The sequence below is a fragment of the Melospiza melodia genome, chromosome 1 (genome assembly GCF_035770615.1).
Source record: "Melospiza melodia melodia isolate bMelMel2 chromosome 1, bMelMel2.pri, whole genome shotgun sequence".
Lineage (NCBI taxonomy): Eukaryota > Metazoa > Chordata > Aves > Passeriformes > Passerellidae > Melospiza > Melospiza melodia.
The window spans coordinates 5,650,859-5,660,129 of NC_086194.1; positions in this window are offsets into that span (position 1 = coordinate 5,650,859).

Consider the following 9,271-nt stretch of genomic DNA (forward strand, 5'->3'; position numbering starts at 1 on the left):
ATCCCAGGGGGGCTCAGCCCTCCTGCAGTGCCAGCTGTGGCTCTGCTGCAGCAGGGATCCTGCACAAGGGGGGAGTTTTCCTCTGCAGCTCCAGGGCTGCTGCAGATGGGCCTGGGCTCCCTCTGGCCATGCAGGGCAGCAGAAAGCTGCTCCTCTGGCAGTGCAGGGGGCAAAGGCTGCTGTGCTGTGCCAGGCTCAGATTGGATCCAGGCAGGAATGCTTGGCTCCTCCCCTGGGCGGAGCATCTCCCCATGGGATGCTGGGATTGGATCAGCCCTGCAGGGACACTCAGTGGCCATGGACAGCAGAGATCTCCTGCAGGGAGGGTTGGCTGTGGGAGAGAGAAAGGAAAACCTGCCCCATGAACAGAAGAGAACTGCCCCATCAGATAGGAGCAGAATACACACACCCATTTCCAACATAAGCCCTCAAGGAGAAAAATCCATCATGACCATTTTCTGTGGGTTTGGTCCCAAAATGACCGCCCTGCCCAGCCCCAGGTCAAGGGCACTGTCACAGGCTGGGAATTCTCTGAGCCTCCTTCCCTGCTGAAGGGCTTGGACCCGGTGCCTAAGGCACAGCAAACACACCCACAGGTCACTGGCTGCACTCACTGAGACTTATTACACCAAAATTAGCCAAATCTTGCTGTTAATGACCCAGAGGGGTGCAGGAAGGATGAAAGGAGGATTAAAGAGCACAGGTGCTTAATTGTAGCTCATATATTCAAGCACCAAGTGATCCTTTTCTAGAAACGTCTATTATTCTCCATAGTCTGGAAAGCAAAAAAAAAAAAAAAAACGAGATTAATTCAGCAGAGAGGCAGAATAAGGCATGTCTCCATCCCCGGGAATGGTCTGAAGAGGATTTGTTGGTTTGTTGGTTTTTTGTTTGGTTTGTTGCTGGTTTGCTCCCAGCTGAGCCAGGGGAATGCTCTAACAACCAAAAAGTTTTATGGACAGCAGTGGCCCCGATCTACCTAACACTGATTTAAAATACCTCTCCCCACCTTTCTTTCCAGCAAAAGCCACAATTTACAGAGGCTTTTCCACAAAACCATCCCCTGTGCTTGGGAAAAGGCTGCTCCTTGTGCCAGTCCTTATTTATGACTGAGAAAAGAACTCATTGTTCATTCCCAAATGTAAAGCTGAGTGTGGATAGAACAGCACTGCAGGATCTGCACTTCTAGAGATGCTTTATGTTTGCTGCATTTCCCATCCATCCCATTCCTCCCATGGTTTCCTGCAGCAAGGCTTTGTCTGGGTGAATGGTGATGATAATTTTTTGGACACAGAGCCCAGCTCCTGCCTGGCTTGAATTTTGTCTGTGGCCCTCAGCAGAGCATTTCAGCTCTGAGGCTGCAGCTGCTTCCTTAAAATTGTTGGACTACACCAAAAGTAGCATCAAACATCCTGATTTTAGACCTCCCCAGATCTCCCTGTTCCACTCCTAATGGTTTAATAAACAGAAAAAAACTATTCTGAATGAAAAATAAATTAAAAATTCCTCTGGCCAACTCCTTGCTTTCAGGGGGGATGCAACTCATGCTGTAGATCCAGTCCATGTAGGCTGACACATGTGGAAACTGTGGGCTTCTGGTGGGTGATACAGTAGGGAATTAACCCAAAATTCACAATCCCATGGGCTTCCCAGTGATTATCCCTGTAGCAGTAGAGAGAGCTCCCAGATCCTCCTGGATTGGAGGAAGGAAAAGAAATATTCAGCCAAATTATCTGGATAGGATTAAGGAGCACTAGAGACTTAAAATATGTGAGAAAGAAAAGCTTTTCCTGAGCTCAGAACCTGCCACACACACAAAAAAATTACACTAAATATCTACAGACCTATAATTATCCCATACCTGTAACTGTATTATGTATAATTGTACAACCTGCTTCATTTCTATATGTTTCTATACTATATTCCTATATTTACATAATCACACATAAGGTATTTTTGCACAAATTTTTAAGGGCTCTGCATGGCTGCTTTTATTAGAAGCCACCTTTGCAGTGAAGGGAATGGAGGAAGAGATAACAAGTATTTCTTGAGTTCATGTGCCAAACTCTCTCGGAATCTCTGCTGGTCAGAGTGACCCTGAGATGTGTTAGAAAATCTCTTTTCCCAGCCCAGCAGTTGAAGAAGGAGTCAGAGATCTTCAACTGTCATTCTCAAGGTTATTTATTGTTTCTTATCTATAAAATTCTTCCTCTGACCCTCTAAGATCTGTCCAGCAGGTTGCGTTGAGGCACTCTGGCCGCCCTCAGGGTGGTGTTATCTTTTTATACTAAAAATTACGTGTGCAATATTTACAATCACTTTCCAATACCTATCACCTATGTTAGACAGTGAGCTTCTACTCTAAACCAATCTAAAAGTGCCAACACCACCCAGAAGATGGAGGCTAGGAAGAAGGAAAAAGGACAAGGCACACCCAAATTCCTCCATCTTGGGACCTCGAGCCTCCATTCTAAAAACTTCAAAAATCTATTTTTCACCCCGTGACAAATTCACTATCATTCTACTTAAACTCTCTTGACTTGTAATTCTTCATATAAGGTTGGTAAATTTCAGCTGTAAACATAGTGGATGGGATGGAGAAGGGTGACAAGCAGGAGGCAGCAATGCCTGGCTCAGGGTGCAACAACACAGCAGCATTGGAAGAGAGGACAAACCTCCTTGTAGCTTCACCATGCAGAGCCCTTAAAAATTGTGGGAAAATACATAATGTGTGATTATGGAAATACAGGAAGATAATATAGAAATTATTCTATAATAGAATAGAATAGAATAGAATAGAATAGAATAGAATAGAATAGAATAGAATAGAATAGAATTCATATGGAATATGGAATATTTCCATATTCCATAGAAATATATGGAAATAAAGCAGGTTGTACAGTTTTACATAATACAGTTACAGGTGTTGGATAATTATAGGTCAGGGCAGAGGCAACTTTCAGGGCAAAGTTTCACCCTTGTCCCCAGGATCTGGTCCTGGGGTTTCACATCTTGTCCCCAGGATGCTGCTGAGAGACAGGGCCAATCTACTCTCCAAAATCAGAGGGGAGAGGTGAATCCTGAGGGTCTGGAGATTTTCCTCTCTGCTTGCTGGTCTCTGGAGCAATGTGAAGAAGGCCTGAAAGCAGCAAAGGGGTCAGGATTTCCAGGAGAACTACTGCAGGTGGAGAAATGCCAAAACCAGAACTTTAATTCTGGTTTTCTTCCGGTTTTCTGGTTTTCAAAACCCGAACTTCAGTTCTGGCAAAACCAGAACTCGAGGCACAGCAAGGTGAGAGAGGGAGGAAAAAGAAAGAGGGCAGCTTGAAACCCCTCTGGTTATAGGAGCTCTCACACTGCATCCTGCCCTCACACCATCTCCACCTGCACAGAGCGTGGTGTCCTCTGCCTGGGGTCCCCACCAGCCCTGCTGGGAGCAGATTTCATGGTCCACCACTGGCAGCATCCCCTCCTGCAGCCTGGCTGTGCCACCCCTGCACAGGAGAGGGGACATGAGAGAGGGGGACACCTTGGCCCAGCAGCTCCAGGGGCTGAGGAAAGAAGTTTTGTCTGTGTGGTGGTCATCCTGGACACTCCCAATTCCCCCTTACTCTCCTCTGACCCCTCCCCAGGCAGTAGCATAGCAGGGATACTCATTGGGGAAAATTTCTCCCTTCCCAGCTCAACAAATCTGTTTGCATTGGCAGGAGATTTGAGGCACAGCAGGGCGATGTCAGAGCTGAAACAGAGCACAGGTGAAAGATTCCTCACTGAAAATCCTGTGTGAGGCATGAACCACACATCCTCACTCCCATTTCATCACTCACACAAGGCTCCAGCCCCTCTGTGATGATAGACAAGCGCCTTGCAAATATAATTAATTATTCCTAACAGCTGCCGCAGGTGACAGCAAAATAAGAGCAACTGAGAGAGAAAAGGCCAGGGTACAGACTGATAGTAGGGATAACACTCCCCAAAAGTCTCCTACAGGTTTGGGGTGAATTTTGGTCGACCCTGGACAGAAATGTCTCTGAGGGGGGTTTGAGACAGTCCTCCAGCATTTTCCTGTTGGCTTTCCTTCAGCAGATGCAGACGGGGATGTGATTGCAGGCAAGCCCTTGAATCTTCTGCACATCCTAGATCCATTTGCTTTTTTACCCAGGATAAGGAAAACAGGCCCAACTTGGGTAAAACAGGGCTGAGATCATCAATTTGGACGCCATGGAACACCTCCAAGAGAGGAAGCCATTGGGGAAATCTCCTTTGCAGCATCTTCCAGTGACTCCCACAAATCCAGCCTCACTGGGAGTTGGACTGAACACACACATCAATGCTGGTGAGAGAGGATGCTCAGTATCCTTCAGCTATCTGACAGCAAAATTAATTAGCTATTGTATTTGCTGGGAATGCCCGAGGAGGCAAGAATAATGAATCTGACTCCATGTTCTCAGAAGGCCAATTTATTATTTTATAATACTATATTATATTAAAGAATACTATGCTATACTATACTATACTACACTGAAGAATACAGAAAGGATACTTACAGAATGCTAAAAAGATAATGAAAACTCCTGACTCTCTCCAGAGTCCCGACACAGCTTGGCCCTGATTGGCCAAAGAGTCAAAGCAACTCACAGCAGAATCCAATGGAACAATCACCTGTGGGTAAACAATCTCCAAACACATTCCACATGAGCACAACACAGGAGAAGCAAATGAGATAAGAATTGTTTTCCTTTTCTCTGAGGCTTTTCAGCTTCCCAGGAGAAAAATCCTGGGTGAAGGGATTTTTCAAACCTAAATTTTGTTGCTAAATAGTTTTATGAATCAGGCATGTGCTGCCTGCAGTTTGCTGGTGAAGAAACTGAAGGTGCAGCATCAGCTATTGCAGTGCTGAGCTTGGTGTTGAACAAGAGGGTTCATTTTCCATTTCTGCACCTTTCTGGTGAAGGACCAGCTAGTTACACCTTATTTTAAGATAGGAGCAATTAAAGGGGACAGTTGGCTTGCTGGTGTCCTTGTCATGGCCTGAGAGCAACCAAACTCCCCTTTTGTTCCATCTCTCCATCTCTGTGCAGGTCTCTCAGGATGCAAACCTACGAGGAATGCTCACACTCATGCAAATGCACCTCCTCTTATGCAAATCAGCAATCAGCTTGATTTCCACTCCCAGGAAGTCAGCGATTAATATGTAAATTCAAGGCTGAAGGCAGCAGAGTTCTCCAGCTCCCCTGATTAAGTGAGCAGGGAGATGTCCAGCTGTGAGCAGGAAAAGGGTCTGGCTCCCACCTGCAGCAAGAACGGGGAGCAGAACAGGAATTTGAACAGTTTTTATCCTACCCACACGCTGAGGCAGTGCTGCAGCCATGACCCATTTGCTGCTGATAAGGGTTCCACCACAAAAGTGGGTGTAGTGCCCTGGATTGTTGGGGTAGGAAATCTGAAGTGATACCTGGATCGGACAACAACATGTTTTACACCCAAGCCATGCCATGGCTCTGCAGAAGCTGTGTGGCTTTGGACAGTGGAAGCTGTTATTTTCTCACTGGGTTTTTTTGGGTGGTTTTTTGGTTTTTGTTTTGGTTTGGTTTTTGGTTTTGTTTTTTTTTTTTTTCTTTTTTGGGTTTTTTTGTGGTTTTCTATTTGGTTATTTTTTGTGGGTTTTTTGTTGTTTTGTTTTGTTTTTGTTTTTTGGGGTTTTTGTTTTTGTTTTTCTTTTGGGGTTTTTTTTTTTTTTTTGTGGATTTTTTTTTAGGTTTTTTGGTTGTTGTTTTTTTTTTTTTTTTTTAATTTAAGGTTTTTTGTCAAGTATAAGACTCCAGCATTACCTGCCACTTCCAGCTGTTTGGTTGGGCTCCAGTCACTCACCCTGCCAGCACATCCTTCAGGGCAGTCCCAGAGATTGCCCCTAACACAATAAAGCAAGGAGAGCAGTTTGTTGTGCAGATTCCTAAAGAGCAATATTCACCACAGCCAGCCAGGTCTGGAAGATGGAGTGGTTGAGGCTTGCACGTGCTGACACTGTGGCCACTCTCCATCCTGGAGTGAATTTTTCATTCTCCTTGAGTGAAAAGGACCAAAAAAGGTCTTCAATATACAAAGCTCTCATATAAATTTATTTGTTTCCCACACTCCATCCCCATCTATTTGTACCATGCTACATCCATTTTCTTTTGGGTTGCAGGTTTTTGCTCCCTCAGAAAATTCCCAAATCTTTCTCATGGAGATAATGCTCCCACAACAGAGGAAAACCCTTCCACATTAGGTTTTGGCCTAGCACAGAAACTGAAGAGAAAAAAAAAAATTATATGCTTTAATCTTCACCACTTAGAGGTTGAGAGCTTCACCCTTTCCCAGCTCAAATAAATTGAAACTTACCCAGCCAAATGAGAAGAACCAGAAACTGAAACATCTTTAATGAAATGGTCCCATCTTTTTCCAAGAAAATGTCTCTTCATACTAAAATATCTGCCAAGAAGCTGTGTCTAAATCTGGGATCAATGCAGCTTATCTATACCCATAACTCATTAAACTGATCAAAAATGTTCTCTCTGTGGAAAAGCCCAACTGCTCAGTGTAGAGCCCAAGGCTACACAAACACCTCCACACTGTATGGTTCCCACAGAGACATGAGGCAGAAATATCCTGAGAAATTAGGAGTTCTCTCAGAACAAGTCAAAACCAAGGCAGGGCAGCCTCAGGCTCGAGAGGCCGTGGGTGCACATTTTGTATTATTATGCTCATGTTGTGTCATCTCTCTTTTAAGAGATTTATTTATTTATAAATCCAGCTTTCTGCTGCTCCATGTGACATGAACTGATCTTTGTCAGAAACCAGAGTTTTTTTTATATCCCCATTAATTGCAGTTCTTTATATTTTGTACTGGTGGAATGTCATTATTTATATCTATGTAATGGTTAAAGGTGAAATCAGGGAGCATAGCAGATGCATTAATTCTTTAGTTATATAGATAAATACAGATATAGATATAAATGTAGATAATACAAATATATATTTTATATATCTATATATAACAATAGGACAATATTAAAATATAAACTATAAAATGTATAAAATTATAAAAATATAATATATAAAATAAAAAAATATAATATATGACTATATGAATATATAACTATATAAAATATTTTTATATTTATATATAAATATATATAAAGTAAGTATATATAAAATATATTTATATAAATATATAAATAAATATATATAGACACAAAAATATAAACACAACCTGACTTTTTGTTTCCAGAGAGGAAGGAAACAAGAAATGCCTCCAGCTGAGGGAAATCCATGGACTGGCTTCCATGGTCAAGGGAAATTCTCTTGGGACTCACAGGCCATCAATGAGTGGGAAGTAAATCTCACCTTGAACTGCAGTCAGAGAGCAGCTGTCAAGTAAAAAAAGGGAGAGTTAAGGAAATGAACTGGAGAAGACAGCAAGGGTCACCTAGCCAGGTGTGCTAATGGGATCCATTCTCCATGGATGCATGATCCAGCACCTTTCCCATATACAGTCCTCTTTCACAAATAATTTTTATTTTAGTGGGAGCCATAAAAAGTCCAATGTGATATTTCAGCACTGAGACCCCTTTTCTAGTCCTTGAGCACATTTTCCCCCTTACATCACAGGTCATTTTTAGCTCCCAGTCAGTTTTGGTAGGAGGTCAGAAATGGGAAGGCACTCCTACCCAAGCAGTCTCTTCCCTCACCTTCACTGCATTCACCATCCCAGTTAGTCCTGGCCAACTCACTCATTTCCTACCACTAATTTATTTTTCCAAAGGCTTTATGTGTTCCCTACATACAGCCATGTTTAAGATTGCAGTTGTTTATTCTCCTTTGGGACATCAGGCATTTATCTTGGGCAGTTGTTTGTCCATAATCTGTCCTCCCCAGCCGTGCACACGCCATCCTCGCTGTGGCTTTGATGCTGGGCTCTGTTGTAATGCCCAAAGGAGAAATAAATGACGCTGGGGATGATGAATTACAGCTGTTTCCAGAATTCCTCCTCTGCAGGCATTGTTTCAGTGCAGAGCTCTTGAGGGATGTCTGCATTTCCCCCGGGACCCAAAATGATCATTGTGTCCAACTCCAACACCACAAAACCGACTCGAGCAGCCCTGTTTGTGTCCATATGGCAAAACCCTTTTATCTCTGCAACAGAGAAGTCTCATCCATGTTGTCTGTGTGCCCCTGTCCATACTGGCTTTTCAAACCATGTGTAAAAGCTGCTATGAGGAGCAAACCAGTGTTATGCCAGTGTGTTAACATTTTTCTGTCCAGAAAAAGCAGAATATCTCAGTTGGAGCTCTAGCACTGCTTAGTTAACAGGACCTCTGGATATGTTTCAATAATTAGTGATCTAGCACTCTTTAATTAGTATACAGCCTTTTGTCCTCGTTCACAGAGTACCGGGATTAAATATTTTGATGACAGAAGCATTTTCTAGGTGAGCAGAATATTCTAGGAGGGATAGGAAGCATAAGGGGGTTGTGGGGGATAGGAAGGGTCTTGGGGAAAGATTCTTTACAAAGGACTTTACAAAAGACTTTACAAAGGACTTTACAAGCTAATAAGGATATTTGGGTGGACTTGATCAGATCTAGTGTGAGTTATTAAGCACAGAAATGAGGATGAAATCATCTTTCAGGGGGGCCTTAAAGCACAAACTGAATTCCAGACATACATATATATATATGTATGTATGTATAAAATATATATACTCTAATGTTAAAAATGTTTATCAGATTTAAAGTTGCTCTCATGAAATACAGACGCTTAATCCATATTTACTGTTGTTTCACAAGGTGATGTTTGATGGAGAGAGCAATGAGCTGAATATCATCCCAGTTCAGCCCACCCTGATCAATGAGAAATGCCACCTGATCAATTTATCAGGCAGCTGAGGTTCAGAACTGCTGCTTGATAAATTTATAGGGCAGCTGAGGTGCAGGGAAGTTCTAATGCACACAGAAACTGTCCCGTTCTCAGCTGTTTTATGGCCTGGAAAGGCCCGGGGTGGCCTTGAGCAGCCCGTGCTCCAAAGGACGAGAAGAGTCTTCAGGTTTTTTCTCGGTCTTCAGTGTTTATTAGTTTTTTATCGACAAGATTTTCTCTCGGCCCGACAGAGGTCTGCACAGCAGCCAGCCATGAGCACACTGAGAGCCCTCGGGGCGGTCACTTTTCTTTATACCCAAAACTACATATAAGATATTCACTTATTTTCCCCAATACCTTTTACCCTTATTGA